General features: G+C 34.2%; 1 protein-coding gene across 2 annotated transcripts in view; it reads right to left on the minus strand.

Moving 5' to 3' along the window:
* Positions 1-26,705, minus strand: part of mbl (splicing regulator muscleblind) — a 354,372-nt gene that overhangs the window by 186,445 nt on the left and 141,222 nt on the right. For both annotated transcript variants that reach the window (XM_073080273.1, XM_073080272.1), the window contains exon 3: positions 20,990-21,028. The gene's annotated coding sequence lies outside the window, so the exon portion shown is untranslated. The remainder of the gene's footprint in view (positions 1-20,989; positions 21,029-26,705) is intronic.

Raw genomic sequence — 26,705 nt, forward strand, 5'->3', positions numbered from 1 at the left:
GCGGTTATCGAGAACCGTTCCTCAGATACCTAGCCATAATGTTTTATTAAATGTCATCCGCAATATAATGAGGTGCGAGGGATCTAACATTTGCGAGAGAGGCGCTACAGAAATATGTGCGAAGTATTATGGAGTGCCGTTGTAAGTCAATGAAGCGGCAAATGGGGTGTTCTCGCCGCTCCGATGAGGGCATACTCTAATAAATAAAATTATGCCTCTGAAATTACAAGAATACGCGGACCGCCAGCGATCCCCGCGAGATTGGATGCTGGAGATTTTCATCGATATCCTCCAATAATGAATGTAATATGTAGTAAGCTTTGAGGACGGCGCGACGCTGTTGCGGCAAAAATGACATTGCTTCCTTCGTCAGTTACTGAGCAGTTATGTCTTAGGCCCCGTTTATAGCTACAGACATTTAGACAGGGGCCGGCAGACAAAATTATACTTTTACTTAACTGCGGGAGGCAATGTTTTTCGAGCGTATTTAGTATGTGTCATTCTTTGGCATACACTCTAGCCCAAATGGATTCATGAATTTTACCATATAAGGTTTCTTAGTCTACATTACTTCTCTTTTGAGTTCATTATTTAAAGTGGAGTTTTTACGTCTTTTAATTATTAGTTCTTAACAATATTTTGTTGTGTGTGTCGTTATGTTACAAACGCTTATGGTTTGAGTTTCATTTGATCGAACGCCTTTTCATTCATGCTACAAACACGTATGGGAGTCGGATAATGAGCTTTGGAGACAAACAAAAAGTAATTAGCGGATCTTTGCTATTTACATTTCATTTTCTCAAAGAAAGCTCGTGCTTTACGTAAAGCTTCTATCCTTTATAGCTCGTGAAAAAATGATCTTATTTGGCGGGCTTAAAATCGTAATTTCGTGACGGAGTTTTACGATTCCTCGTTGCTGTTCTACGAAGATTTTTATAAAAGGCAAGGTGAGGTTTCTCTAAAGTTGGTCTTTTTTTTATCCCGCGGGATGGTGTTAGGAACTTTGAATATTATACCAATATTACAATCAATAATTCAAAGAATAGGTGCGTAAATATTTAAATTATTTTTTGTATTGATTCCTTGGAACTTTCGTATGAATACCTCCGCTTAAACTACATATTGTAACAAATACCGAAGAAGCGTGGTGAAATCTCTCTTCCATAAAAATTGTAGACCTAAAAACCGGTCAATACAAATACCGTAGCAGCGTGTGATGTGTGATTTCTCTCTTCTACAAAAATTGTAGAACTAATAACCGCTCAAAACTGGTTTGCGGAACCCAGTAGGGTATTAAACAAGTATTGTATCCAAACTATACACATGTTCATCGCTCCGAATGTTTCCACAAAAGGGATCAAACGCAAACGATTAAATCGATACCGTTGAATTGAGATGCAAATTTATTTATGTCACGTTTTTTACAATTTCATACACAAACAAATTCTTCCTGACTGAATGGCTGATTCATCAATATTCATTTACCTGAAACCAGTGGGCTTTGTTAGACTAGAACGTAGATATTTTATACGATTACGTACAGCCTGAAAATACAGGAATAGGATTTTTAAAATGTTATAGTTTTTTATGGACCACTGTTGTTTATATAAATAAAATTGTTTGGAGGGATATATTTCATATTGGAATGAGATTGGTGTAGAATGAAATAGGTTTGAATCTTATTAGCATTTACAGATTTTTGAGCAAAAATTCCTACGCAAATTGGTTTTGTGCGGGTAAAGAAATGTTTACCTAATAATATTTATTTAGGTACGAATATGGCTATGTATTAGCGGTGGGTCGTTGAAGTTTTTACCGTTAACGAAACGTCAACGTTAATTTTCATTGATCAACTAGTTGATCAACTAGTTAATTTCGTCAACGAGTTAACGTGTTACTAATTTCAACTTGCATCAATAATAAACGGTTTTTAACTATGATGCAACGATCAACGCTTCTCTACTGAAGTGCGGTAAATGTTATTTTAGAAACAATTTGACGTAGTGCGTGTTATTAAATATGAATATCAAGAATTGATAAATATCATGATATAAATATCAATTCTTGATATTTATAATTGTAATTACTTATTAGGAAATAATTCGATATGTTCTACATAATTGGAGTTCAAATTATGCTATTATACCGACAATCAAGCTCGTCTGCTACTCGTATATTATAAAAAAAAATAACGTAAGTTTAATTCTAAACAAAATACAATTTTACGTTGAAAATAACGAAACGTTCCGTTTAACGTCGTTGACGTAACGTTGATTCGTTGAACGGTTGATTTAACTTGTTCGTTGATTCAACGACCACCGTTACAAAATACAATTTACGTTGAAAATAACGAAACGTTCCGTTCAACGTCGTTGACGTATTTAACTAGTTAATTTCTATTGGGTTAACGTTGATTCGTTGAAAGTGAATCAACGGTTGATTTAACTAGTTCGTTGATTCAACGACCACCGCTACTATGTATATACTTTTAGACGCTTAGTTATACTTAAATCTTTACATTAGCTATATAGTAAGGTTAAAGGATTTTACAAATACATTGTAATAAGTATCAAATATTCTATCACTAAAAGAGGGAGCGTAAATAGTCCAATTTTCTGAGACTTTTTAGTTACTATGGGCTTCAACATTTATATGGACGGTGATACAAATGAAACACAATATTGCTATTGTTATTTCGTTAATGTTTTCCGTTTGCGGTAATTTTGTGTACTCGCACTAAACCAGAAATTAATGTTTCCAGCTATAACATTGACCGAGTTCCGCGGTTCGGATGCAGCTAACAAAACTCGCTGCAGAAATATATCGCGATTAAAGTAGCGAATAAAATAGCATGTCTTATTGTGTTCAGGCTTCATTGCCGTCGATTCCCTAATGATCGTCTTATATCGAGCTTCTAAATCAAATTGCTTTTATCCGCGATTCGATAAATAAAACGCTAATTGGCCTGAAAGCGCTTACACTCCTTCTGGAAAGTTCCAATAGTGCTTTTCGTTATTTTATATTTGAGCTAAGTAAAATGGATCATGATAAGTAAGGAAAATTCCTTTAGTATGTGAGAACCTTTTTAATGGATTTTTTATGATGATTGGCACAAAACCCCGGCTTGTGATCGCCAATAGATAGATAAGATAGAGTTTTAAACTTATTATGTGTATAAAAGTAAAAAGTAAGGAGAATAATTGAAAGCTTAAACGATTAGGCATGATGAATACTTATTCATAGATTAGTAGTATTCAGTAGATTAGTAAAATAATTAGTATACGAGTACTTACTCGTATACTAATTATTTTACTAATCTACTTTGGTTTGAAGTAGAATTATTGTCCAGACCATGCCCATCAGTGGGACAGAAAAAGGGTTACGATTTATTGAAATAATTATGTTTGACACAAAACTACAATCTCAATTTTACTTGTCAAAATGTAACTTGTTACTGCATATGTCATATTTTTGTTAATTATAAAGTAAATAAAGCCTTCTTAAGCAGCTTTGTTAAATTATTCTTCGTCCTTTTAAAAAGGGTAACAAATGCGGAACTTAAGTTGATTTGATAAAATTTTGCGAAGAGGTACGAATAAAGTATACAAGGGTTGACAGGTAGAGTTAGTTGGGTCGATAGAGAGAATTAGAGGAACATAAAAGGGATATGTGAATGAGGAACAGACCTAAAGTTTAAACCCATATGGAAAACGATCTTCTACTTAGATAATATAACGAAATATAGGGAATAATTAAAATTAATTTTGTCAATCATAATAATAACAAATGTTTAATCGTACAGTTTTGAAATATACTTTTGTGCGTGGTGTAGTATCAGCCCAAAGTAGGTAATTCCTAACAGTAACTGCTTCTAAATACATTAATTTCTTTTTGTACCCTTACTTTTTTCTGCAAAAAATGTGACTTTCGAAGTATATTCCACTCAGATATTCAACTAGATATATTTAAGAAAAAATCATCCACGGCTTAATACACATTGGTAAAATGTCGAAATCAATATTATTTAACTATTCTCGTTAAGACTACTCAATAAATGATAATTGACATTCAGCAAGAACATCCTATACATATATACAAACATTTTTGAAAATTGTTGAAAGGACTACATAAATAATATGCAAAACCGCAAATTAAACGTAATATCAAGAAACCACATCATCGCTGACCAGCTCAGTCGATAAACGAATTTCCTCCTTTCCTGTAAAGCCTTGCATCGATGTAGCTGAAGCTATAATAGGTACATAATTGGCTATCGATCCGACTAAAGCAACGAGCAATTTTTATAGATGACGGTACTGTTGCATAATACTGAGCCCCGATTGCTTCAAGGAAAAGCTCTGGTACTTCGCTTCAATTCCGACTGATAAATTTCCTCTATTATAGGTAATAACTCAATTTTCTATATTTAGATTCCTATCGGAATAATGCGACGTGTAATTTATTGCATCACTGTAATGCCAATAACAGAATGGTATGGTATGGTATTAAATTTAGGTTTTTTTCTGACAAAAAAACGCTCAAAGTTGTTTTTTAGGATTTTGCGTTCTGTCAGGAGGTTAATTAAAGGAGTAGAGAAACACCCAGACCTAGAACAGAATAGATATATGTAGACTGCAATAATAACATATTTCTATTATATCAAGGAAAAGAAAATGATTACCTTAGGCAGAAAATGTAAACAGAAAAAGCGCATTTAATTAACATATTGTCAATTTATAAGAAGTTAATGAATAAGAAGGTTAAAACATCACACAGATTGTATTAGATTATTGAAAGCTTATCTAACACGAAAAATGGGAATAGAATTTTCACTATCGGAGATTAATGGTAAACGAGGCCTTGAGCCACCCAGCACGAAAATGTCTTGTAAACAGCTAAGTAGGTACAAGAAAAGTTACTTATAAGTGAGATAATGTACTTATGAAATACCTTAAGGCGGCCACATACGCAACTGAAAATTTGGCAAGCATGCATAGATAATATTTGTTTAAGATTGTATAATATTACCACACTTAGTTTGGTGCAACTACGTAACAACTGTGTTTGGTGGTTATTTTACGAGTATGCTAGATTATACTTTTTTGTAATTTACAAGTTGTTACAATAAAAATCAGAAAAAAATTGCGTAAAAGATAACAGATTATTTCGGATATGAGCCATGTCGGCTTATAAGTGCAGCTTGTTAAGGTATGCAACTGAAAATTTAATCAAATCGAATTGAAAATTTAATCCGAATTCGCTGCTATTAAAACCACTATGCTTAGATAAAACAACCTCTGTCAAGTATGTTGGCGCGAAAAGATTACACAATTATATATGCATGCTTGTCAATCTTTTAGCTACGTGTGTAACCTTCTTGTAGCTACGTGTGTAGCCGCCTTAACGTCTCCAACCCTCAAGCAATAAAGATATTGCTTATACGCTTATCATTAAGGCTATACGTTTCGAGTAAATTAAGACCAATTTGTGGAGGTTTTGCCACGAAATGTGGGAATTAAATTTATGAACGGTGTGACGGAAATAATTTGAGTGAACGCTTAATGAATGATTTTAATTTGATTTTACGTGAGCGCTATAGAAGGCGCGATTCAGCAATTACTCCACATTTATTCTTTAGTCTTTAATAGCTCATGACGTATGTGTAAACAATTGGATACGGAGTCAGATTAGTATGATCTAAAACATACGAATAATATTATTATTTTTTACTATGGTGACAATATTATAGAATAACAATCTATTAAGAAAGTTACGCAGTTGTGCGCAACCTTGTGTATAATTTTCACTTTATTTTTTTTTTAAATAAATTCTGATTTTTTCATGATAGCCATTAACAAACACATTAATACAAAATTAGAATATTTGTTTAAATTCATCATTTTTTTGATTGACATGGACCTCGAACCTAGCACCCAGTAGACTCGAACTCTTCTACTACGAAGGTCTAACAACCGTATCTGTAAATATAGGCATACAAAGGCCTAATTGTCTTGTACTATCCGCATAGATGTTGTACACGGGGAGGTATGTTCACAGCATTGCTTAGGGCAGGCGGCTACAATTTCACAAGGTACAAATCTAGTTTACGACAAAGCTATCGCAACCCGAACCTGGCTTTCCCATTTACTGGTGACAGGAATGCGTGTTACGTTCAGCTTTTGGGTCTGCTTTCAATTCCAGTGTTCAATTTGTATTGGTAAGCTTCCTTGGAAGTAATGGATTATTTACTACAAAATGACTTAATTAGTGAATGTTAATTCCTAGTCCGTGTAGTTAGGTATATATACGAATGTCGACTAAATAATTATCTTTAATCACTTAATTCATTATGTTATGTTTTTTTTCTTGTTTAGTCTCGTAGAAATCGAATTAACTATAATTACTAATTATTACCAATTCATTACACCCTTCAAAGGGGAACTGCTGTTATTATGCAGAAATAAGTGTGGCGGTGATGCCGCCGGAGTCGAAACATACAGGGTGCTACCACCTTCATTATAATATAACTCTCTTTTTATATAATTTTATGAATTAATAAATGACTGCTTAGGTATGTTTTTGTAATCATTCATTGCAAAAAAATATATCAAATTTACTTATTAAAAGTAATTTCACAGTATTCACTTATCATTTAAAAATTTGCTTAAATGATAAGCGAATAGAAATTAAATTAAGTAAGTGAATACATTTAAATGATAAGTTTGTTTTCAAATACAAATAACATGGTATATGTCATCAATGTAAGCAATATAACAAATCCGCAGGCGGAATTAAACTTAATCCGGAGATCGCAGGGTTAGGACGCCATCACGCATCAATGCGTAATGAACATGAATAATGAACTAAGTTTGCCAATCAGATTCTACTACGCGGCTATTTCATAAAGTGAATTACCTGGTACATTGAAGCTGACTAAGCTAAACTTAATCTGATGTGGTTGCAGCTACATAAATGTCTTTTGTATCGTAATTAAATACAGGTTCTGAGAAGTCAGGTATGTTTTTGAAGGTAAGACCAAACTGACGTAGTTAGTTTAGAAATATCTCTACGTGGCGAGAAGACATTCTAGGAAAAATATAGGTTTTTTTTTTACAATTCTTACTTTACAACCTACACCTTAAGCTGGCAGTAAGAATTGTAAGAAATTATAATTATTATTGTATTAAATTGTAGAATTGTAATTATATATGTATTGAAAGAATTAATTATATTAAGAAAAGTTAATTTCTTACAATTCTTACTGCCAGCTTAAGGTGTAGGTTTTTCGGGAAAATATTAAAGGGATATTGTATTTTATAGGATATCTAAAAATCTTTTTTGGTTTAATTTCAATAATTAGGTTAGTATTTGTCAGCTTAACGCACTATTTCATGTAGACATGGCTATGTTACATTTCGTAAAACCGTTTCATTTTCTTAACATTTCGTTATCCTTTTTGTCTTAAAATTCCGTTCTCCTTACATTTACAGCAGTCAACTGTACGCAAATCTGAATTACCATTACAAGATGATCCCCAAATTACCGTGGCGTCGGTATCTCTGAAATAAAGCTGGAATAACAATCGGCCGGCGCGATGATCTCGGCCCGCACCTATTCCCGCATCACTCACGGTAATGGCCGGCTCCGTGTCGCGACGCTAAATGTAAATCGCTCTAATTTATATGCGCGATAACGTCGCCGTACTGCTGTTAACTGTAATTATATTACCGAGCGAGGACGTGTTGATCAAAATGTCTGATTAAATAGCCGTGATGCGAACCGAGAAAAATTCTCCCGTCACGAGCTGCTAGAAATTACGACGCTCCGGACTTAAATAACATTTTAATGCGCCGTGAAAAAGTTTGCATAATTTTAAAACGAAACAGGAACAAGACTTATTGCTCTGCTAAATATAAACTTCTTTAATTTGCCCAAGCGTTTCTTCACTGAAAATGAAATTACTTTTTATGTAAGTTACGCTTAATGTACAAACTGCCGTAAAAATGATTTATTTGTATTGCGTGCATATGCGTACGGTTATTTTTTGGTATTATCTTTTCATTGCAGCGTATCTGTTGCAGCCAAGTAACTTAATTAGTCGTTCAATTTACAGTCTAATATTTTTACAAAACAGTGCCGTTTAACAAGCTTCCTGAAAGATATGCAAAACAGGAAAGACATTATTGAATTGATAACATTTAACTTTATGCCTAGCCTTGTCATTTAAATTTTGGTTCCACTTCTGAAAGTCACAGGGTCGTAAATAATAGATTATCTGTACTTAATTCTAAATATGGCGCCGGCAAGCAACTACGTTGTTGGTGATTCTCCCACTTTTATTGCATTTACGTAAAAATAGTACTCGTACAATAAAAGAGGGTAGGCAAAAGTAAACTTAGGTGTCACTGATTCAAGTATCCTAAATTTTAAAGAAAATTGCGATCGGAAAGGTTTTGTTGATTTAATTGTTAGGTCTGAATCTGAACACCGTTTAGTAAGGAGGCCAGTCAGTTAATTCAATTGTTAATTAAGCTAGTTGCCTGCGACTGGAATATCAGCGAACGTATCCACAAATTATCATGTGTATACTTAATAATTAGAATATTAAGTTCATTTCAGCTTTATTGGAATTTTGCTGAATGATATTTAAGGATGGAAGTCTTGTAGTATTTCTTGTGTCTTTTACTGAAGCTTCAGGTATCCGATTGTATTAATTTATAAGCATTTAAGCCCTTTTTCTTATTTAATAGTAATAACTACAAGAACCTTTATAATGAAGTGAATAAAAACTGGAATCGTGTTTCGCAATAACGAAACGCCCGCAATTTTCGGAACAATAAGGTCGCATTACGTAGAAAATATGTTCGAATAGTTAGTATGCGAGTCAGAAACATACCTATATTACGGCGGAGGCGCACGGAGACAATACCCCAATGGGCAATCTATTTGAGTAATTATCCGCTAAGGGCCATTGTCGGCCATCTTGTGTGCGAGGAATGAGCCTTGTTCACTCAATGCCGCTTGTTATGTACAAGCTTTCGGTGTCCAATGTGACAGTGCACCCGAGTGCCCTCTGTACACACTTTATGGTCTGTGCAAACTCGTAACTGCCCTTTGCATTCGGGAGACCTGACTAAAGACCTGACTTATCTTTTTGTACTAAAAGAAAGTGGATTTTTTTAACATACATTTTCTTCAGAGGTAGGTACAAGCCCAAAGAAGGATTCTGATTATAATACTTAAATTATTGTTAGAGTTGAGTGCGTCTTTTACTTATTTAGTATTAAAATAGACGTGGATATAAAAAGCAATACGTAAAAAGATTATTATTACAAAAACCCTCAAACAATATGGCGTTAGAAATTGGCGAGAAATGGGAAATGAAACGCTGTTTAATTATAACACTAGATAAGTTAACAATCTCAAGAGCAAGTCTGACTGCGGCTTATCTGGCGCCAAATGTTTCAAAGGAACTTTTAACGAGTTTAAAGTTGGGGCAAGTGTAGTGCACCCGCAGCTAGTATGGAACCCGCTTCGTAGCTTAAGATTAATTAAACAATTGCACGATGGCTCCTTGAAAACACTCCATGTCTCAGCCTGTCGTCCACAACCTTGCCAAATTAAAGTCATAAATCAAAATCCGCCGACCGGAAACAGAAATGTAATAATGAAGAAATGAGTTAGGAACGAGACGAGACTACAAGACTCAAAAGATTAATTTCTTTCTTCCACTTCTCGAAACTCGGAAACTTTAAGAGTTATCTTTTCAAGTTAAGTGAAACCGTGATATTCTTGGCATAATGTACGTTCGACTTTAAATTACGTCATTTCGAAAGCAAAACGCTGCTTTTACATTGTAGCGATTCCTCGCATAACCGATGCAAATTGCAGTGTCAGCGAGGTTCAATTGGACGTAATAATGTTCACGATGAAGTAATAAAAGGTGCAATTCAGTGGAATAATGCGCAAAATTAATAATTTAGTCGCGACTACTCGGCGAGCTGAGCACATTTCACAACGGGTAGGAAGAAGGTGAGTTAGTATCGGCTTCGTTGGGAGCAAGCCGTAATTCAACCTCAATTTATGTGCGTGCGCCTGTGACGCGTTAAAAGATTAGTCGCTACGAAAGAGCAAAATAACCATAACGTTTTCACACCACGCTGCGTTTTAACTGTCCCGAAAAAACCTATTGCGTTGCGCAGTGCACGTAATATCGATCCCGTTAGAGCTTTTTCCGTGGCCGAAACTTTTTCTTTACGATTTGGAGCTGTGTTGAGACAGCGTATTTATAGAAACGTACTTAAGCTCCGCGATAGTGAGTCGGAAGTGCTCGCTAAGTCAGAACCGAAATGGCGAAACTTTACAGTGTCTAAATCACTTGTTTAAAAATGAACGCTTGGAACAACGGACGTTGGGAGTCAAGGCGAAGTTTACGACTATGAACCAATCCGAACGTAGTCACAGCATTGAATTTGTTTCCAACTGATTCCGCCCAGACTATTGCATAGTTCAAGATAGGCGAATACGAAATCAACCCTGCCACATTTAAACTGAAATGGATGACTAAAAGGGTATTGCAGTCACAAACATCAATATTATTTCTTCGTTAGAATACTCGAAAAGCTCTTTTACTTGGAAAAATATATACAAACAAGGACAGTTATGTACGCACGAGCGTATTAACCAATACAGTATCGGATTGCGTATATTAGAATTCCCATTCAGCTTTTTAGTGAACTCTGATCCCATGCAACATATTAGTACGGAACTACCCTTAAGTTCTCGGGGGATCGTCGACAAAAGACCTCGATTGTTTCCATTTGACAACTTGTTTGTGTTTCCTTTGACAAATAGTTTGGAAGATGAGAGTGACAAGAGTTAGATTGTTCGGGTTCGCCTAAACGGGACTGGTCTATTATTATCGGACCAAAATAGAGATTGCAAGTTGCAACAAGATGTAGATATCTGGATGTATTGTTTCCGAGTTAGAATAGGGTGACACGGTTGATGAGATTTGTGGTTTATTCATTAAGGAACAAAATTGCTTTGTCATTGACAAACAAAATTACTTGGGATGATATGGATAAATTCAATTAAACGCATGTTATTTGCTTCGTCATGTATGAATTTTGCATGTGTGTGTATGTATACTGTTGTTGGAAATAAATAGTTTCTGTATATAAATTTTATTTAAAAGCTTTGTAAAAAGGATCATACACTAAATAGGAGGATCCCTTTAACTTTATGTTGTAATAGAATTTGATATAAATAAGGAATTAATCTGTGATGTATAAAAAACTGTTGACATTATTTTGATCATGAAGATATATGTGTTCACTTTTTATTTTTTACTTACGCCTAACTAAAGCAGAAATATTTTGGAATTATTTTACAAGCGAGCAACGCGCATCTCTATGAATATTTCCAACTTCTGTTTATTGTTGGAATCAAATAACAAACAAAACCACACAGCGTGTATATATCAAACCTAAGGCATAGCGGCGCGTAATGAAACAAGCCAGATGTACGAAATATAGAATGTTCTTTATGGGACACGCTTTTGCTATTACAACGAGGCCAATTTCAAAAGAGCTGTCATTGTATATGGGGTTGGGTACTTTTTCAGCGTATTCAAGACGTGATACAAACTTCGCAGGGGTCATACTGGCTTGGCGAATAGTAGGTGCCTGTATAGCGACTCTTATTGTATGCGCTTACAAAACGGCTCTCGGTAAAATAGTAAGGATATAAAATATTTAATTTTGTAGTTTCTACTACTTGCCGTGCCGCAGCTACACTCTTTATACTAAGTTTCTAATTCTATTGCTGAAATTTATGTTTATAGATCTCGTCGAAAAAATTAAGCGATTCAAAGAAATTATAGTCTATTTCGAATTTAAACACCTCAAGAAAATCAATTTCTGCATTAATGTACATCAAAGATTTAAAATGGATTATTGAAAATGTTTTTGAAATAATTGTATTAAATAATATTTTTTATCTTAAGCTCAATTATTTGAAATATATGTCTTAAATAAAATTGTTGAAAATGACTTCAAGTGCAAAATAATAATTGCATTTGAATAGTTGTACAGTTATAATCTTTTACGCAGGTTGTAACCGGGAATAGATTCGCTAAATTGCAACTCGGCTCTATTGCATCATTTAACAGCTACCGTGCAGTTTGTGAAAAGCTGGTAAAAGGCTGGTATTTTTTCGGTACTTTCATCTGGGTCGCACAATAACATAGTTATTCTCATATACACAAACAAAAAAATGTTTTCATTATATAGGGCAGACGACTATGCGATATTCTGCCATCATTGAGCTGGTAAAGATAAAAACGAAGGTTCTTACAATTGATAGGCGTAAACCTGCCATGTTCGGGCTCTTTAGATGGGTCTGCAAAAGTGTTTTATGTTAAGAGATAACTGTTTAAGGTCAAATGATAAGACCTAAATGTGATCGCAGAATCTTCGCTAGTTGTAAAAGTAGAACATAGTAACTGTTTTCGTTTTAGGGGTGATAAATCGATGTTGATAGGCCTAGATGTAGGGTTGTAAGACAGTAGCGTTTATGGCATGGGGATCTGGGTCTTAACCTCCCCCCAACCCCTCCCTTATATAAGTCCATGTAAATCTAAAGTCATATTCTGCGGAACAGTCGTTTTATACTTATCAAAAGGTAATAGTTATACATTAATATCTAACATAATGCTGAGCATAGTTCGATATACCTAAAACCTAAAATTGTGTTAGCCACACATTTATACATTCCATTATAATATGATGGACTCAAATCCCACGATAATTTGGGATGAAGTGAGCATAATTCCGGCAAATCGTTCTGGGTTTATCTCTATGAAGTGTTGCCAAGGTTAATCTTTGCCGAAATTAATCGGTGAATTTAATCAACATTGCTCGTATGCCTAGGAATGATATTACTGAATTTACCTACTGGATGTAATGATATTGAATTGTCGGCAGATATGTGTCATGGCAACCTCATTATGTATTTATATGATTAAATGTAAAATAAATTTACGTGTTGAATTCAGTAGATACCGCACAATATTCAAATTTTTATTTTTTTGTTTTAATAAACATGGGAACATGAATTGATATAAATATAGGTGGGAAGATCTATTCGTCAAGACATGCAAAACTAATTTTAATTGCAATCAAAGAAATTCCAATAATTAATTATGACATCCATTATATTATATAGTCCCCCAAATTTACTTTGAAGATGCTTTAGTGTTAAATTTGCCTGCAATTTATAAATGAAACGCTGGAATACCTAAGATTTTTCAAATGATCTATTATAATACGATAAACAGCCCTGAATATTTCACGAGAACTACATAAATTTACGTTATTACGTACTGCGTGAAATCGGCGTCTACGTCTTCATAAATTCTAATAAATTCCTTCACGTGATAAATAATAGAGTTTGTTATTCTAGCAGCGGGTTGTTCCGCATTGTCACGGAAAAAATATCGAGCGTTAGTTGTTTTCTCAAATAACTACCTAATTCGCGGACAGATGCCAAGTAGGTCGACTTTCATTGCTGAGCTGGCGATTCTGAATTTATGTATCCACATTATTACTTGCAATACTGTACTTCATTTATGCTTATTTAATATCCGAAACAGTCAAAATATTCCTATTAGAATATTCTTGTAATAGATTAAGAAGTAGACGTGTCTTTCATGTTTTCTACTACGCAAAATTGGAAATTATTATAAGTTAACAAATTCTTACTATTGCAGAGTATTTTATCTTTTTGTATGCGCGAAAACAATGCAAAAATTGGTAACATCGTTAGAGAAACGTGTACTATTATTTAGATTTATGTGGAATGAATAACGTATTAGATAACGCGTACTGTTTTCGAATATTATTAGTGTTTTCTTTGTGCCAAAGGTATTTTTTACTGAAAATAATAAAGTATATATGTGTTGATTATGGTCTAAGATCCCTATATAAGACGACCTTCACCGAGCTGGTTAATGGATAAAAATAATTTTAAGTCGAATTAAATATGTCGATAATTACGAGTATATTGCAAATGGGTTGTCTAAAACATTTCAGTCCAGTATATGATATTTTTACATTTTTTTTTCTTAAACATTTCACTGGTCTGATTTATGGACAAATTACCTTAATTGACCTTTGGGTAAACGGGTATAGACAGGTAAACAAGTTGGCCTACGCAAGGACTGTGACAGGAAAAAAATAGTCACATAGTTGTATATTATATAGGCTTCATACTTTCGATTAGTATGTCATTTTTTATTAACGAAACCAGTGAAATGTTTATGAAAAAAAACATAATTCTGACTGAAATGTTTTAGTCAACCCATTTGTAATATAATTTGACATACTTAATTTGATATAAAAAACATTTCATCCATTAATCAGCTCGGTGAAGGTCGTCTTATATCGGGATCTTCTACTATTATAAGGAACTCTTTAGATTAGTCCATAGAAAGGGATCAATTCGGACGAATAACTGAATTTTATTTTTTGTCGCATATATATTGTTATTGCAATTGTTAGGTATTACTAGGTACCTATGTAGGTATACAATAGTCAAAACAGCGGCCATATACTCTGATATCTTCTGATATCTTTTGTAAAGTCTTAAGGCTATTGTATGGGCGACAGCTTGGCTGCGAAGTCGAAGTATAAGATTTCCCAAGATGCCGATTACATCCGGAAAGATGTGGAAATCGGTATCTGTAATTCGAGATGTAACTTTAAAATAGAACGTTTCAAAGAAGATCTACAATTTAAACTCGAAATAAAATAATCCTGAGACTGTACGCCCGTATAGGCTTTAGTGTAGACTAAGAAAACATGGGATTCGCTTAATTTAATCATACATAGATCATGATTTAATCCACTCATAATGTGTAAATATAGTGTTTCGAAGAGCGCATTTCACTAAAAAATATTTACGTCCTTTTTCCGATTTTTATTCCAATTCATTTCTACTCGAGGTCAATTAGTCTCTTGTTCCGATTAATTTAATCATAATTATGTTATTATAATAACTCTCGAAGTACTTCGTAAATTATATTATTTTTATTAGCTCTTGATAAATGAGAAATAGAAGTCTTTTTAATATCATTATATTTAATCAAATCAATCGTTTTATCACCACAATCGCATGATAATTCAATGCGAGTTCAAATAAATAGTGTAACAACTATTGATACTTTTTCTGACATCAAGTCTAGTCTATTTCTCTAAAAAATAGTCTTGTAATAGTATCACTATACCGCTTACTACAGTAGTATTACTCTCAGGTTACGGAGATTTCGAGGAAATTTCCAACAAGTACAGTCTTTGTAAATGTCACAAGTATTCTAAGTGCAATCTTGAAAAGACCGAGTGGGCGGCGGTAAGATTGTGATAGGAGTGGATCCGAGCCACCGTTTTATCACAACGGTGTAAAAAGGTCTATTCTAACTGGCGGTCTATTCTCTATATAAAATACGAAGATTTGTCCGTAATTTCGGGCAATTCCTACTGTGCTGGTCGATTGGGATTGAATGATTTAACAGATACTTTAATTAATTACTATTATACGTGTTCTACATATCATAATAATTAATTAAAATATCTGTTACGATTTATAAAGTTAACTGAAGGTATCAGGCATTCTTTATACACGAGAAATGTGTTAATCAACCTGAGGTCCTGAGGATTTATGTCAGTCACAAAAGTATTGTTTTCTTAAAACACAAAGAGTTCTGCGCGAAGGATGATCATTTCGCGTGTGGTAAGTTACCATGTGCTGCAAGGCCACCATCATTGCCCCTAATCAGCAGCAAAGAACTGAAAGTGTGCCGAATGAAGGTACAGATTAGAAATAGCCAAGTTTTGTTCCAGGCTTCCAATTTTTAACAAAGCTACCGGGTAAAGAGTGTTTAACTTCAAGTTCTTTTGTTTAACGAAGAAAAGGAGTTTCCCCCGGATTTGCCGATGAAATAACACGACAAAGCAAACAATTTGCACCCTTCAATGGTTTCGTATTAAATTGCATTGGAGTCGTCCTTTTGAGCTATTACACGAAATACTTGTCGTTTGTCTACGAGGGAAAAATATTACGAGTCATAATTTAATTTTTGTTATAAGATATTTTATTGAACATTGAAAGAAATGTCTTAATTGTAACTTTTTATTATCATATCTTTTATTTTTTTATATATTATTTGTGTATTTATATGCGCTGCAGAATTTCCTTACAATTCAATACCTCACACACACATTACACACCTTTCACACAATTCACATTAAATACCTTTAATGTGACTTCAAAAAATTCAGAACCTAAAATGAATACATCGTTCCACTTTCTCCTCTATTGTGGGTGTACCTAAAACAGCTACATAAATCCATCACCAATCACCATTTAGATGACTGGCCGGGGATCGAATCTAGAATCCATTGCTTGCCAGACCGGTATAATGTCCGTTCCGCTTCGGGTCAACTTACTACAATTATTTTAGACTAGGTCATTTCACGGATTAGATATGCCAGCTCAAATGTAAGGTGAGCTACAAAACTGATCGCGGTAGAGAAGGAACTCCGGGCTCGTTCCACAAGATCATTGTTATTTATCTCAGTGCCTCCCGTTTTTATTTCGTCCGTGTCCGCTTCGGTTTATTTGTCTTCGGGATCGGAGGGTACATTAACGTATTTTTCTTCTCTATTACCAAGACGGTCGTCCGCTCACCTTCAAACTTTGCGTTCCGCGAAATCCAACCCCCGATTGTTTGCTTGTTTTTTATTTCTAAGATAACTCAAATACAACTTGACGATTGATTGCATTGTACGAAAGCTCGTAATTACAAAGGGGAAGTTGTTATACGGCGTACCGGAGTTAGTTTACGGGCTGGGCATCGTTGGGAAAACCGCTGAAGTTTAATAAACCAGTTAATGTTACGTGTCTCGTTATTGTTCCGTTCGCAATGAAACTTAGTACAATATGTAGGCAATACCTTATGGTCGGTACAAAATATATTTTCATCGGTAATGATACAAAAAAATATTTTTATGAAATTTGTTACATTATGAATTTTTGTTTGGCATACAAATAACACGCGTTGGTACCCATAAAAAACTAAAATGTACATAAACGTTCATAGTTAGTAGGCTAATGGCCGTAAAAAATCCGTGAAAACGTGAAACGAATATTTGGGCAATAAAGTCATAGCGAATGTGCGACAAAATTGTTTGTAGTACTACATTTAACAGCGTGATTTTTATGACCTTGTTACTTATGGACATCTCTAATCAACCCCAAATAGAATTAAATAGAGAGTTTTACCTGCAAATAGCATTCATTCGTTGCTGCCTCTAAAAGTGGGTTAGGATGACTTATATGTCTTTGATTAAGCATTGCCTTCAAAGCAGAATAAGAAAGCCAATTTACCAAAGATGTTGAAAATAGAAAGAATGTGGCGGTGGTGCTGGCGAGCAGAGCCACATTACATTGTACCATATTCATCTAATAATAAATCTTGGTATTAGCATGTTAACTTCCCGTAAGTAATCACTGCCGCCCATGGACATTTTTAATTAACCCAAATGGAAAACGAGTCTTACCTGCAATCGATCACAGATGCATCCAGTGAGGACGCGTCATCTATGTTAGTTTCACAAATGGGATGAGATGCCAGAATGTTACGTAATTTTTATTCAAACTCTATTTTACATCTTGTTATAAATAATCCGTGTGTTGCAAAACATACGTTGATTCACGCCGGTCTGATTCAAATCGGTTCACTATTTTAAGATGTCCTTCGTACGATTTCAGACGCCCATTAACATACACGAATTGCATGATTCTTAGCCAAAAACTATTCCGATATTAAAATAATTTTGTAATTTCTTCGAGTAATGAAATAATAAATTGAAATGTGAAACGGGATTGCTATTTATTTTTAGATATGAATTCTGGAATTATTTATTACTCGTGTAATGTCATGTCAACTATAGTTTACGGCAGAAATTCCTTAGCCCCTGGTGATTTACGGCAGAAATAGCTCAGACAGTGCAGTTTTACGGCAGAAACAGCGTTGTATTATTCACCACCACGCACTTAAGCCGGGTTATAAAATGACGGATGACTCTGCTGGATGTCGAATCGAAATAATAATAATAATAATGTTACGGTGAATATTGCAATTACAGATGCAAGTCTTATCAAATACAAGAAATTTTACGCGACACAATGGAGTTCCTTCTTTTATCCAAATAACCTGTAAAGTGAAGGGTTGTATCTATTTTTATTTAATTAGGTCAATTCCTCTCGAAGTCGAGATATAAGACGGGCTCGGCTAAGATGCCACTCACTTACTCTCGACGTAGAAAAGTGTTTGTTTCTTGTACAAACATTTGCTTGGCTCGTAGGAGCGTAAATCCATACACGGCTGCGGTACGCACGATGTTCGTAGCGTTTGCACGACGGCTTTGTCTAATGTACGTCTAAATAAAGTTAATTTTGAAAATAATACGCTTCTTTATTCTCGCTTTTTTACGTTTACATATTTTTTGGTGGATTAAATTGCCGTAAGAATCGTTAAGGAAATTATACGACTTGCTTACGTTAGATAGAACTCAGTCCAGTTAATTTAACCTAAATTAAAAGTATCAGCGTATAAATCTATACTGAACACTGTATATTATCTATATATCTATATTTTTTTATATATATATTTTTGTGAATTTTAAATACATAAAATTATAAATACTATTAACGAGTAACCTTAGCTAAAATTAGCTGAGAGAATAAAATTTAACTTGAAAATTATCTTACTTAGCATTGAAGCAAAAAAATATTTATACGTTTTAATTCAGTAATACTTCAATGTCTTCAATTGCTAATACTCATCGTATGTATTTAATTGACGTGATTCTTAACTGACCCACAATACAACACAAGGAAGTCACGAGCGACTCGCTAGAAAGAATAAATTCCCGGATCGGTTGCACGAAGCACGGATTGCAACAGTAGGCGGATCGGGCAACGGAGCGAACAATTATAATGACTCCGTATAAATCAGGAGATACAGACTTTTCAAGGGTACGCAGACATGCTACTTCTAATGATAAACGATTTGGCGGCTTTTCGGGAGTTACATACAGCGATTAAATACTAACGCACACGTTTAATCGATAAACGCAGATTTTGGACGCTTGATGTAGCAATTGAACGCGAAAAACGCGAAGTAGCTTTAATACTGTCTCCAAAACGCGCGTTAAAAAGCGTCGATATCACGGCCGAATGAAGCAAGTAGCCGAAACGCGAAGCAGCATCAAGGTAATCGACAAAACGCGAATCACTGATGTCAAAAGTAGCTAGTCTGCTGAGACCCGAAACAGTGAAGCAATGAGCTTGATGAGATATGAAATGCTTTTTAAGTTTGAAGTTTACGTACATTTTTAATGTTTCCGCCTCATTCGCGGTTTTGTTGCTTCAACCGCAGCATATTGCAGCGAAATTAATAAATTACACATTATAATTGCGGACTGAATAAAATAAAATGTGGTATTGCTCAATTTTGTGTAGCATATGAACAATAATAATATAGTTGTATCATATCTGTTTATTTTATGTGAGCTTTTCATAAAATTATGTTTATGGTCTCATTTCTGGACAACGCAGTAATATTGTTATATATATTGACAACCGATTACTTAATAGATTATTATAAATATGATACATTTCTTAATAATTTTATAAGTATGTTTACTCAAAGTGTTACGTACATTTTCAGTTAACTAATTGTGAACAGCTAGTAGCCTCTGACAGGAACATATGTTGTTGATGATATGTTCATCCATTAAGACCCGAAATATTGTACAGATCGCTGAGATCCCAAAGATATAAAGATTAACATCAGCATTTCCATAGGTACATTTCAAGATACACGTGGGTGCAGCTACCATTCGATAAAGATGAGACCCGATGAGAATCGCAAACGACTAATGCGTTCATTTTTAAGATGGAAATTCCAGTTCTTTAATATATCTGCCAACCAGTTTTCTAGACGCATTTTCTCTTATTGCTTTTACCGTACAACCGAACAGTAACCGTGCCGTTTTGTAGGGCGGAATTAATAAAAGTACACGAATAAATAGCGATTTATTTATTAATACAAAATACTTTCAATCACTATTAACTTTATAAGTTGCGTTTTTTATTAGTGTCCTGTATCTCGGTAGAAACTATACAATATAAATATATCCAATATTATTTTATTGCTACTCTATATTTTATTTTACAAAACAAACACGTTCTACTACATAGATATTTAATATTTTTAATTAAATAGCAAGCTAAAATATTTTTCTTCTACAAATACCATTATCTTATCTATGGTATTATCCGACTTGATGATAATGTATCGAGAATCCATAGTTACGAAGATCTCATGGTCGTGAATACAAATAGAGGCTTAAGACCAGGCTGGCCACGTTCACGAAAAGTAAATATGGGATAGATATTCTTTTGCAGAACAATCAAATTATCTGTTTAATTTTCAATGAGTTTTAATTTATATATGTAATTATAATAAATCTAAGGCATCTTTTTTCAATATTAATTGTGACAAAAAAATACTTGTTGATATATCGAAAAAGAGTCACCTAATTTATTTACAAATTTTTTTACTAATAAAATCTGTCACATTTAAGTAAGTTGTAAAGGGAATAAATATATCACGTCCAGTTGGCTACCGACTTTAAATTTCCATTTGATAAAACTTTTAACTTTTTCATAATGTATGCCATGTAAGACGGCAACTCGGTTATTATGATTAAATGTTTCTCTTTCTCAAGCGTATGTGTCAGGAGGTGGGGCTTACAGGATTTTTCGGGACGATTGTCATAATTTACAAAATAGGGCTTTGCCTGCCAATGCGGAAAAGTCCCGCAAAATGTGTGACAGTTGGAGGCTTTAGCTTACGACTTACCTTTTCGCAAATTATCCCTCGGCAAGGCGGCTACGTAACCTGAAAACAAGATTTTACAGATAGCTTATTTAGTTTGAAAGGAATTTTATCGCTGGAATTCTGGTACTTATACAAAATTGGGACAATAACTAAGGTAATTAAAAGTTTAGTTGTTAACGATGTAATTTATTCGTGTAATTATAACACTATTTTACAGATAAATATTGTTTATATTTTTGTAACGAAGCATCATAATGGGGTTTGCGATATGAGTTTTTTTTTTATAATATAGGAGTAGCAGACGAGCATGCCGTCCACCTGATGGTAAGTGGATACTGTCGCCTATGGACATCTGTAATCAACCCCAGATAGGATTAGATATTCCTACCTAAGGTCGGCCACAGATGCGCCGTTACCCCTGAGGACTAAGCTGGAACGCCTCGGAAAAGTCTGTGTCCCTTACCACACCCTTCAAACCGGAACACAGCAGCGCCTAACACTGCTGTTATAAGGCAGAAATAGGTGTGGTGGTGGTGCCGCCGGAGACAAAGGCATATGAGTTGCTTAGTAGAAATCATTACGTAAGGCAGACGTTGTGCGATCTCTCTTTAAAAGTTTCTCTATCTGTCTGTGTCTATTAAACACAAGTGTATGTGTGGGCGTGAGAATGGAGATTCGAGAACGAGCATCGTGCGCGGCCGTTTGTATAACATCAATACTAAACACTAGAAACTTTCTTTAAAAATTATAAGTTATTGTTACATTATTGCAATTTTGCATTTTGCTTAACGAAAATTGTCTTTGAGACTAACATAAACTTAATGGTGGTTTAAAACTAACACACATAATATATTGTTACGTAGAAATGAGACAGTAATGGGTTGAAGATGATGTAGAGCGTATGAAGTAAAATTTAATAACTAGGTACTTTACCGTTTGCGCTTTGAAGTAGCACAGGATTAGTTGTCTAGACAATACCAGGTTCCACATCTGTTTACAGTTTATTAATTACATTTTAATTATTATGATTTCATTTTGGGTATTAGGTAGGTACTCTAAAAATAAATAAACTTATTATTATTTTATTACGGGTCTGGGTAAAGACCCATAAACGAGGAAACAAAGTTGTACCTGAATTTTACTCTTTTGGCTGCTAGAGTAGACAGTAATTATTCTAAGGTTAAAATAAAGGTATAATATATGCTTAATGTTGTATGTTTTTGCAAAGTCATTATCTCATACAAAGATGTTATGTTATAATGATATCGTGATTGAGTAATTCTAACCAATTTTATTTATTTAACGATAAGCCTGTAATTTTCCTTCACCCTTGAAAGATTATTATATGATCCTATATAATCCCATAATACTAGTTATTACGTCACCTTGGATTGAATGAGGCAAGGTAGAAATAAATATAGATTAAAATTAAGGTCTGCTAGGATTTATTGTTATGATGTTTGGGATATTTACTGATTATATTACTAAAACTAAGCTAAAAAATGTGGTTTCTAATGTAGAAATGTGCGTTTCGAAATAAAGTATGGAGCTATTCTGAAAATATCGGAAAATAAAATATTTCTAAGCGAATTCAAAGTAATGAACAAACATAAAACAAATAGCCCAATTATGACGACATTTGGTCCTAGTTTACGAAACCATAAAATATGATAAGCATCGGCCAATAAGATACAGACGGAATCCTACTTATTTGTATTTACGATCAAGTTCGACCTTGACCCGAGAGAGTCGCCTCGAGAAAATAACTTTACGTAAATACGTTTGAGAAAACAGTTCAAGGAATCTGTCAATAGACTCGTTCGATTGAATTATAGGGAGCAGGAAGTTAATTCGATGGTTTTGTAATCAGAGGCCGTCTCGGTGACAGTACATTGAGCGCGGAGGCGATGCGGGCGTATTGCCGGTCGCCGGTAAACAACGAACGCTATCGGCTCGCCGCGCGCCTGCACCAGACGCGCAATATCCCTCTAACAAAATAAAGGAATTCTCCGCGACGACAATTGTTCGCCTTCTTTACCCTCTTACCCTTACCCGAGAAATACAAACGCACGCCTCCGAATGACTTTACAAAAATTTGCATGGCGCGATCTTTTTTTCTCTATATTTTCACGTTCAGAAAAGCAATTTTTGTACGACGCTCGCGATACGGAACGCGGGAAATTGCACTCGTTCTTCGGTGAACGGGGAACAGTGCGAATGGAGTCGCACACATTGTGCCGAGCAGAGGCGAGCGATTGCTTTCTGTCTTTATTGCCACTGTTCTATTCTGGACGTGAATATGCTATCATACATCCGTTTGTATAAAATACGTATCATGCTTCCTTTTTTCAGACCCGTTTACAAACATTTGTACACGTTTGGTGGACATTGATTGGAAGATTGAAGCTGGTAATTTATTCATGGTAAGGTGTAAAGATAAAGAAAAAATACAATATTCCAATATACACTTATCTAGTTCATTTAAAATATTAGTTTTAAATTTTTATCTAAATTCACAAAATTATACTAATTAGGTGAAGCTATTACCTAACCTAAAAGAACATACGTATTATAAATTCAACCGTGACATTTCTGAGCATGAATACATAGGCAAAGATAAGAAAAATGTAATTAATAAAATCTTAATCTTTTCTATAAATTATTGCAACTTATTTCAATGTACAGAAACGCAAAGAATACACATTCTCTAAGTATAAGCAAGCGCACATTAAGTAAATCCCCGAATCAGTGTCCCGTGGGTCAAATTAAAATCGTAATCAGACTTGAAGCGAGTTCTTGATTCCGGGAAAGAGTTGCTCTGCAGTCGCGGCACTTGTAGTTATTTCCCGATGTTGTGAAATTCAATTAGCCCGAGACATCCCGCCCGCTGCGTCTCTGTATACTAGCAAATTATCTTCATTACGCGTGAGTATAACAGAGTAATTGTTAATTACTTTAAGATATAAAGCCGGCTCTTTTTGTACTCGCTCCCGTTTATACAACTAATGAACAGATATCGTTAATGAATGAATTACTATTGAAAGTTCAGTTGATTTGAGTTTACTAGTTTTTAGAAACTTATGAATTTCGTTTTTAGTTTAAAGTTTAAACCTTACTTTAAAAATACTTTCTTCTTCTTTTACATTAATTCGATTTTTCTTAGTGTTTTGATTTATTATGGATACGAAAACGGATAACATTCGGATAGGTAAGGGAAAACTCGAAATATCTTAAGAATATTTATATGATTGAACCATTGATTTTCATGTAAGTGTAAGTACATAATACCGATATTTTCGTGGAATGTACAAGGAAAATATATGTATCGCTATACTTAATAATGAAATCTATCAGATACGCGTGTCTATATGTTGTTGATACATGTTGTTGCTGTCACGCTAATTGGTTTGATATACGTATCTATTTGATATTACGTAGATTTTGAAATTGATATACGGCTATTTGGCGTAGAAATAATCTTGACCTACAAGTAAATATCAAATGGATAAAATTCATTTTCGTATAAACATTATAAGCTATGAATAATGTATTCTAAAATTATAGAATGCACTTTGCAATTTTGTAATCGCGAATCAAGCGACCCGGCGGTCTCGCCAACATTTCTCCAAAGTAGGGTTACCAAGCTCTCTAGGCTAAAAACAGGACACGACGACGACCTCTGAGGAGGTGAAAAACAGGACACAATTTTTATACGGCCAGGCATTTAGTTCTTAATTAAGCAAAATGGTTTAAATAACTAAATGTTATTTGTAATAAAATATTTTTACAAGTTCTGTGTCGTGCCATTTATAATCAGGTGGACAGCAAACTACATGTATGTGAGAAAAAACTTTAGTGACGTCATTATAATTCCAATATGGCGGATACTCCACCAGTGCACCATCTTTTTACCAACATTATATTAAATAGAAGGGTTTTCTTACATGAAAAACAAAATGAGACTCTTACTAAACAGAAAATTCTTACTAAATATATAAGTATTATTGATATACAGGGTGAATTTTTCAAATAGGCCTTCAGGGCCAAATCCGAAACTATAATGATTAGCGAAAAATGCTGAAAGGAGTTACGAGGCCGATTTTGATAAAAACTAAAACTTCATCATTCGCTAATCCTTATAGTTTCGGATTTGGCCTTGAAGACCTATTTGAAAAATTCTACCTGTATACTTATAATGATAAGTACTATATTATTATACGGTTGAGGCCAAGCGCCTGGTAACCCTACTCCAGAGTATTTTTGTACTATTTCAATGTCTCTGAGCTGATTTAAGAAACCAGGTGTTACATAAATCTACTTTTTCTTAATATAATAAGTATATATGGATGGTCACGATTGCAATTACTTGTGACAGCGTTGAATCGTTAGCTATATTTTGTCAACTTTGGGAGTAATTATAACAAATAGGCAGTTACGACACCGCAGTCACAATAAGGCTTCCCACAAAGTTAAGAACACTTTTTGGAAAGTAATAAAAACTTCGTGTCCAATAGTTTGTTTGATAATTAAAATCATTTACATTGTAAAGTTTGTACTTTTTGGGTTGCGCTGTTGTAAAAACTTAAGAAAAATAGTAGGTTTTTAGTTATTTTAGTATAAACTCTGAATTAAAATATTGAATATCAAGAATGATATAGCTATAAACAGTACCTAACTAAATATGTCCTAAACAGTATGAAAGAAAACTGTTGTTTTTTTAAAATACCACAAGTTATTTAGTGTAATAGAACTCTTTGCGAGAGTACGACTCGCACTTGACAAAATTTTCTATATCTGTAAGAAATTCTGACACAATTTTCCTTTGATTGGGTCTAATTTATTTGATTTCATGATCCGTGTCAACCTTTCTGGATCCATATTCGAATGGTATGTGATTTTTTGCGTTACAAATAATTTTCTTTAGATGTTTTGTTAATACAATAATATTATACGATTATGTTTACACACATTACATTTAGGTACACATTACATAAAAAAATAGGTTGTATATTTTTTTGCATATGTGTTGGATTACATTTTTTATATAAAGTTATTACTATACTTTAAACTTTCTCTGTTCTCCAAATGTCACACTACTGAAATTCGGTCTTTTACGCAGGGGATTTGAGGTTCGAATTCGAGGCAGCCATGTTTTTTGAAGGTTTTCTGAAATTCGGTCTTTTACGCAGGGGATTTGAGGTTCGAATTCGAGGCAGCCATGTTTTTTGAAGGTTTTCGCGTATTAAAAATTGATTACATGCTTTAACATATACACCTGAGGAATTTCAAAGGCGTGTGAAGTTTATAAATTAACATTTGACCGGAAGAATTCTTGTCATAGCTTAACTAAGACCGAAATTCTTCTTACTTGTAGAAGAGTAACTTGCCCAGCAGTAGGACAGGAATAGCTCGAAAATGACAAAATTGAAAAGTTTCTTACCGATGGATTTAGTTTATATATATGTTTTCGTTTATTTTACGTACAAGTACGATACAAAATATACAATACATCAACAAATATAATAATATAGGAAATCTTGATTATGTTTAAAGGCTCGTAATAAGACGACAAGGGAGGATACAAATCATAATAAAATTGGCGAACTTATTAAGTCAGCCGCCAACAAACAATGGACCGAGTTATTGGCGATCCACCCTAGGAACCCACCCCACACCCTCACACATCCACCCCATAGATAATGCCATCGGAAGAATCCCATGGACAAAAATACACCAA

Source organism: Epargyreus clarus, unplaced genomic scaffold (assembly GCF_041222505.1).
Source record: "Epargyreus clarus isolate Ecla_fem2 unplaced genomic scaffold, WU_Ecla_fem_2.2 ptg000015l, whole genome shotgun sequence".
Taxonomy (NCBI): Eukaryota; Metazoa; Arthropoda; class Insecta; order Lepidoptera; family Hesperiidae; genus Epargyreus; species Epargyreus clarus.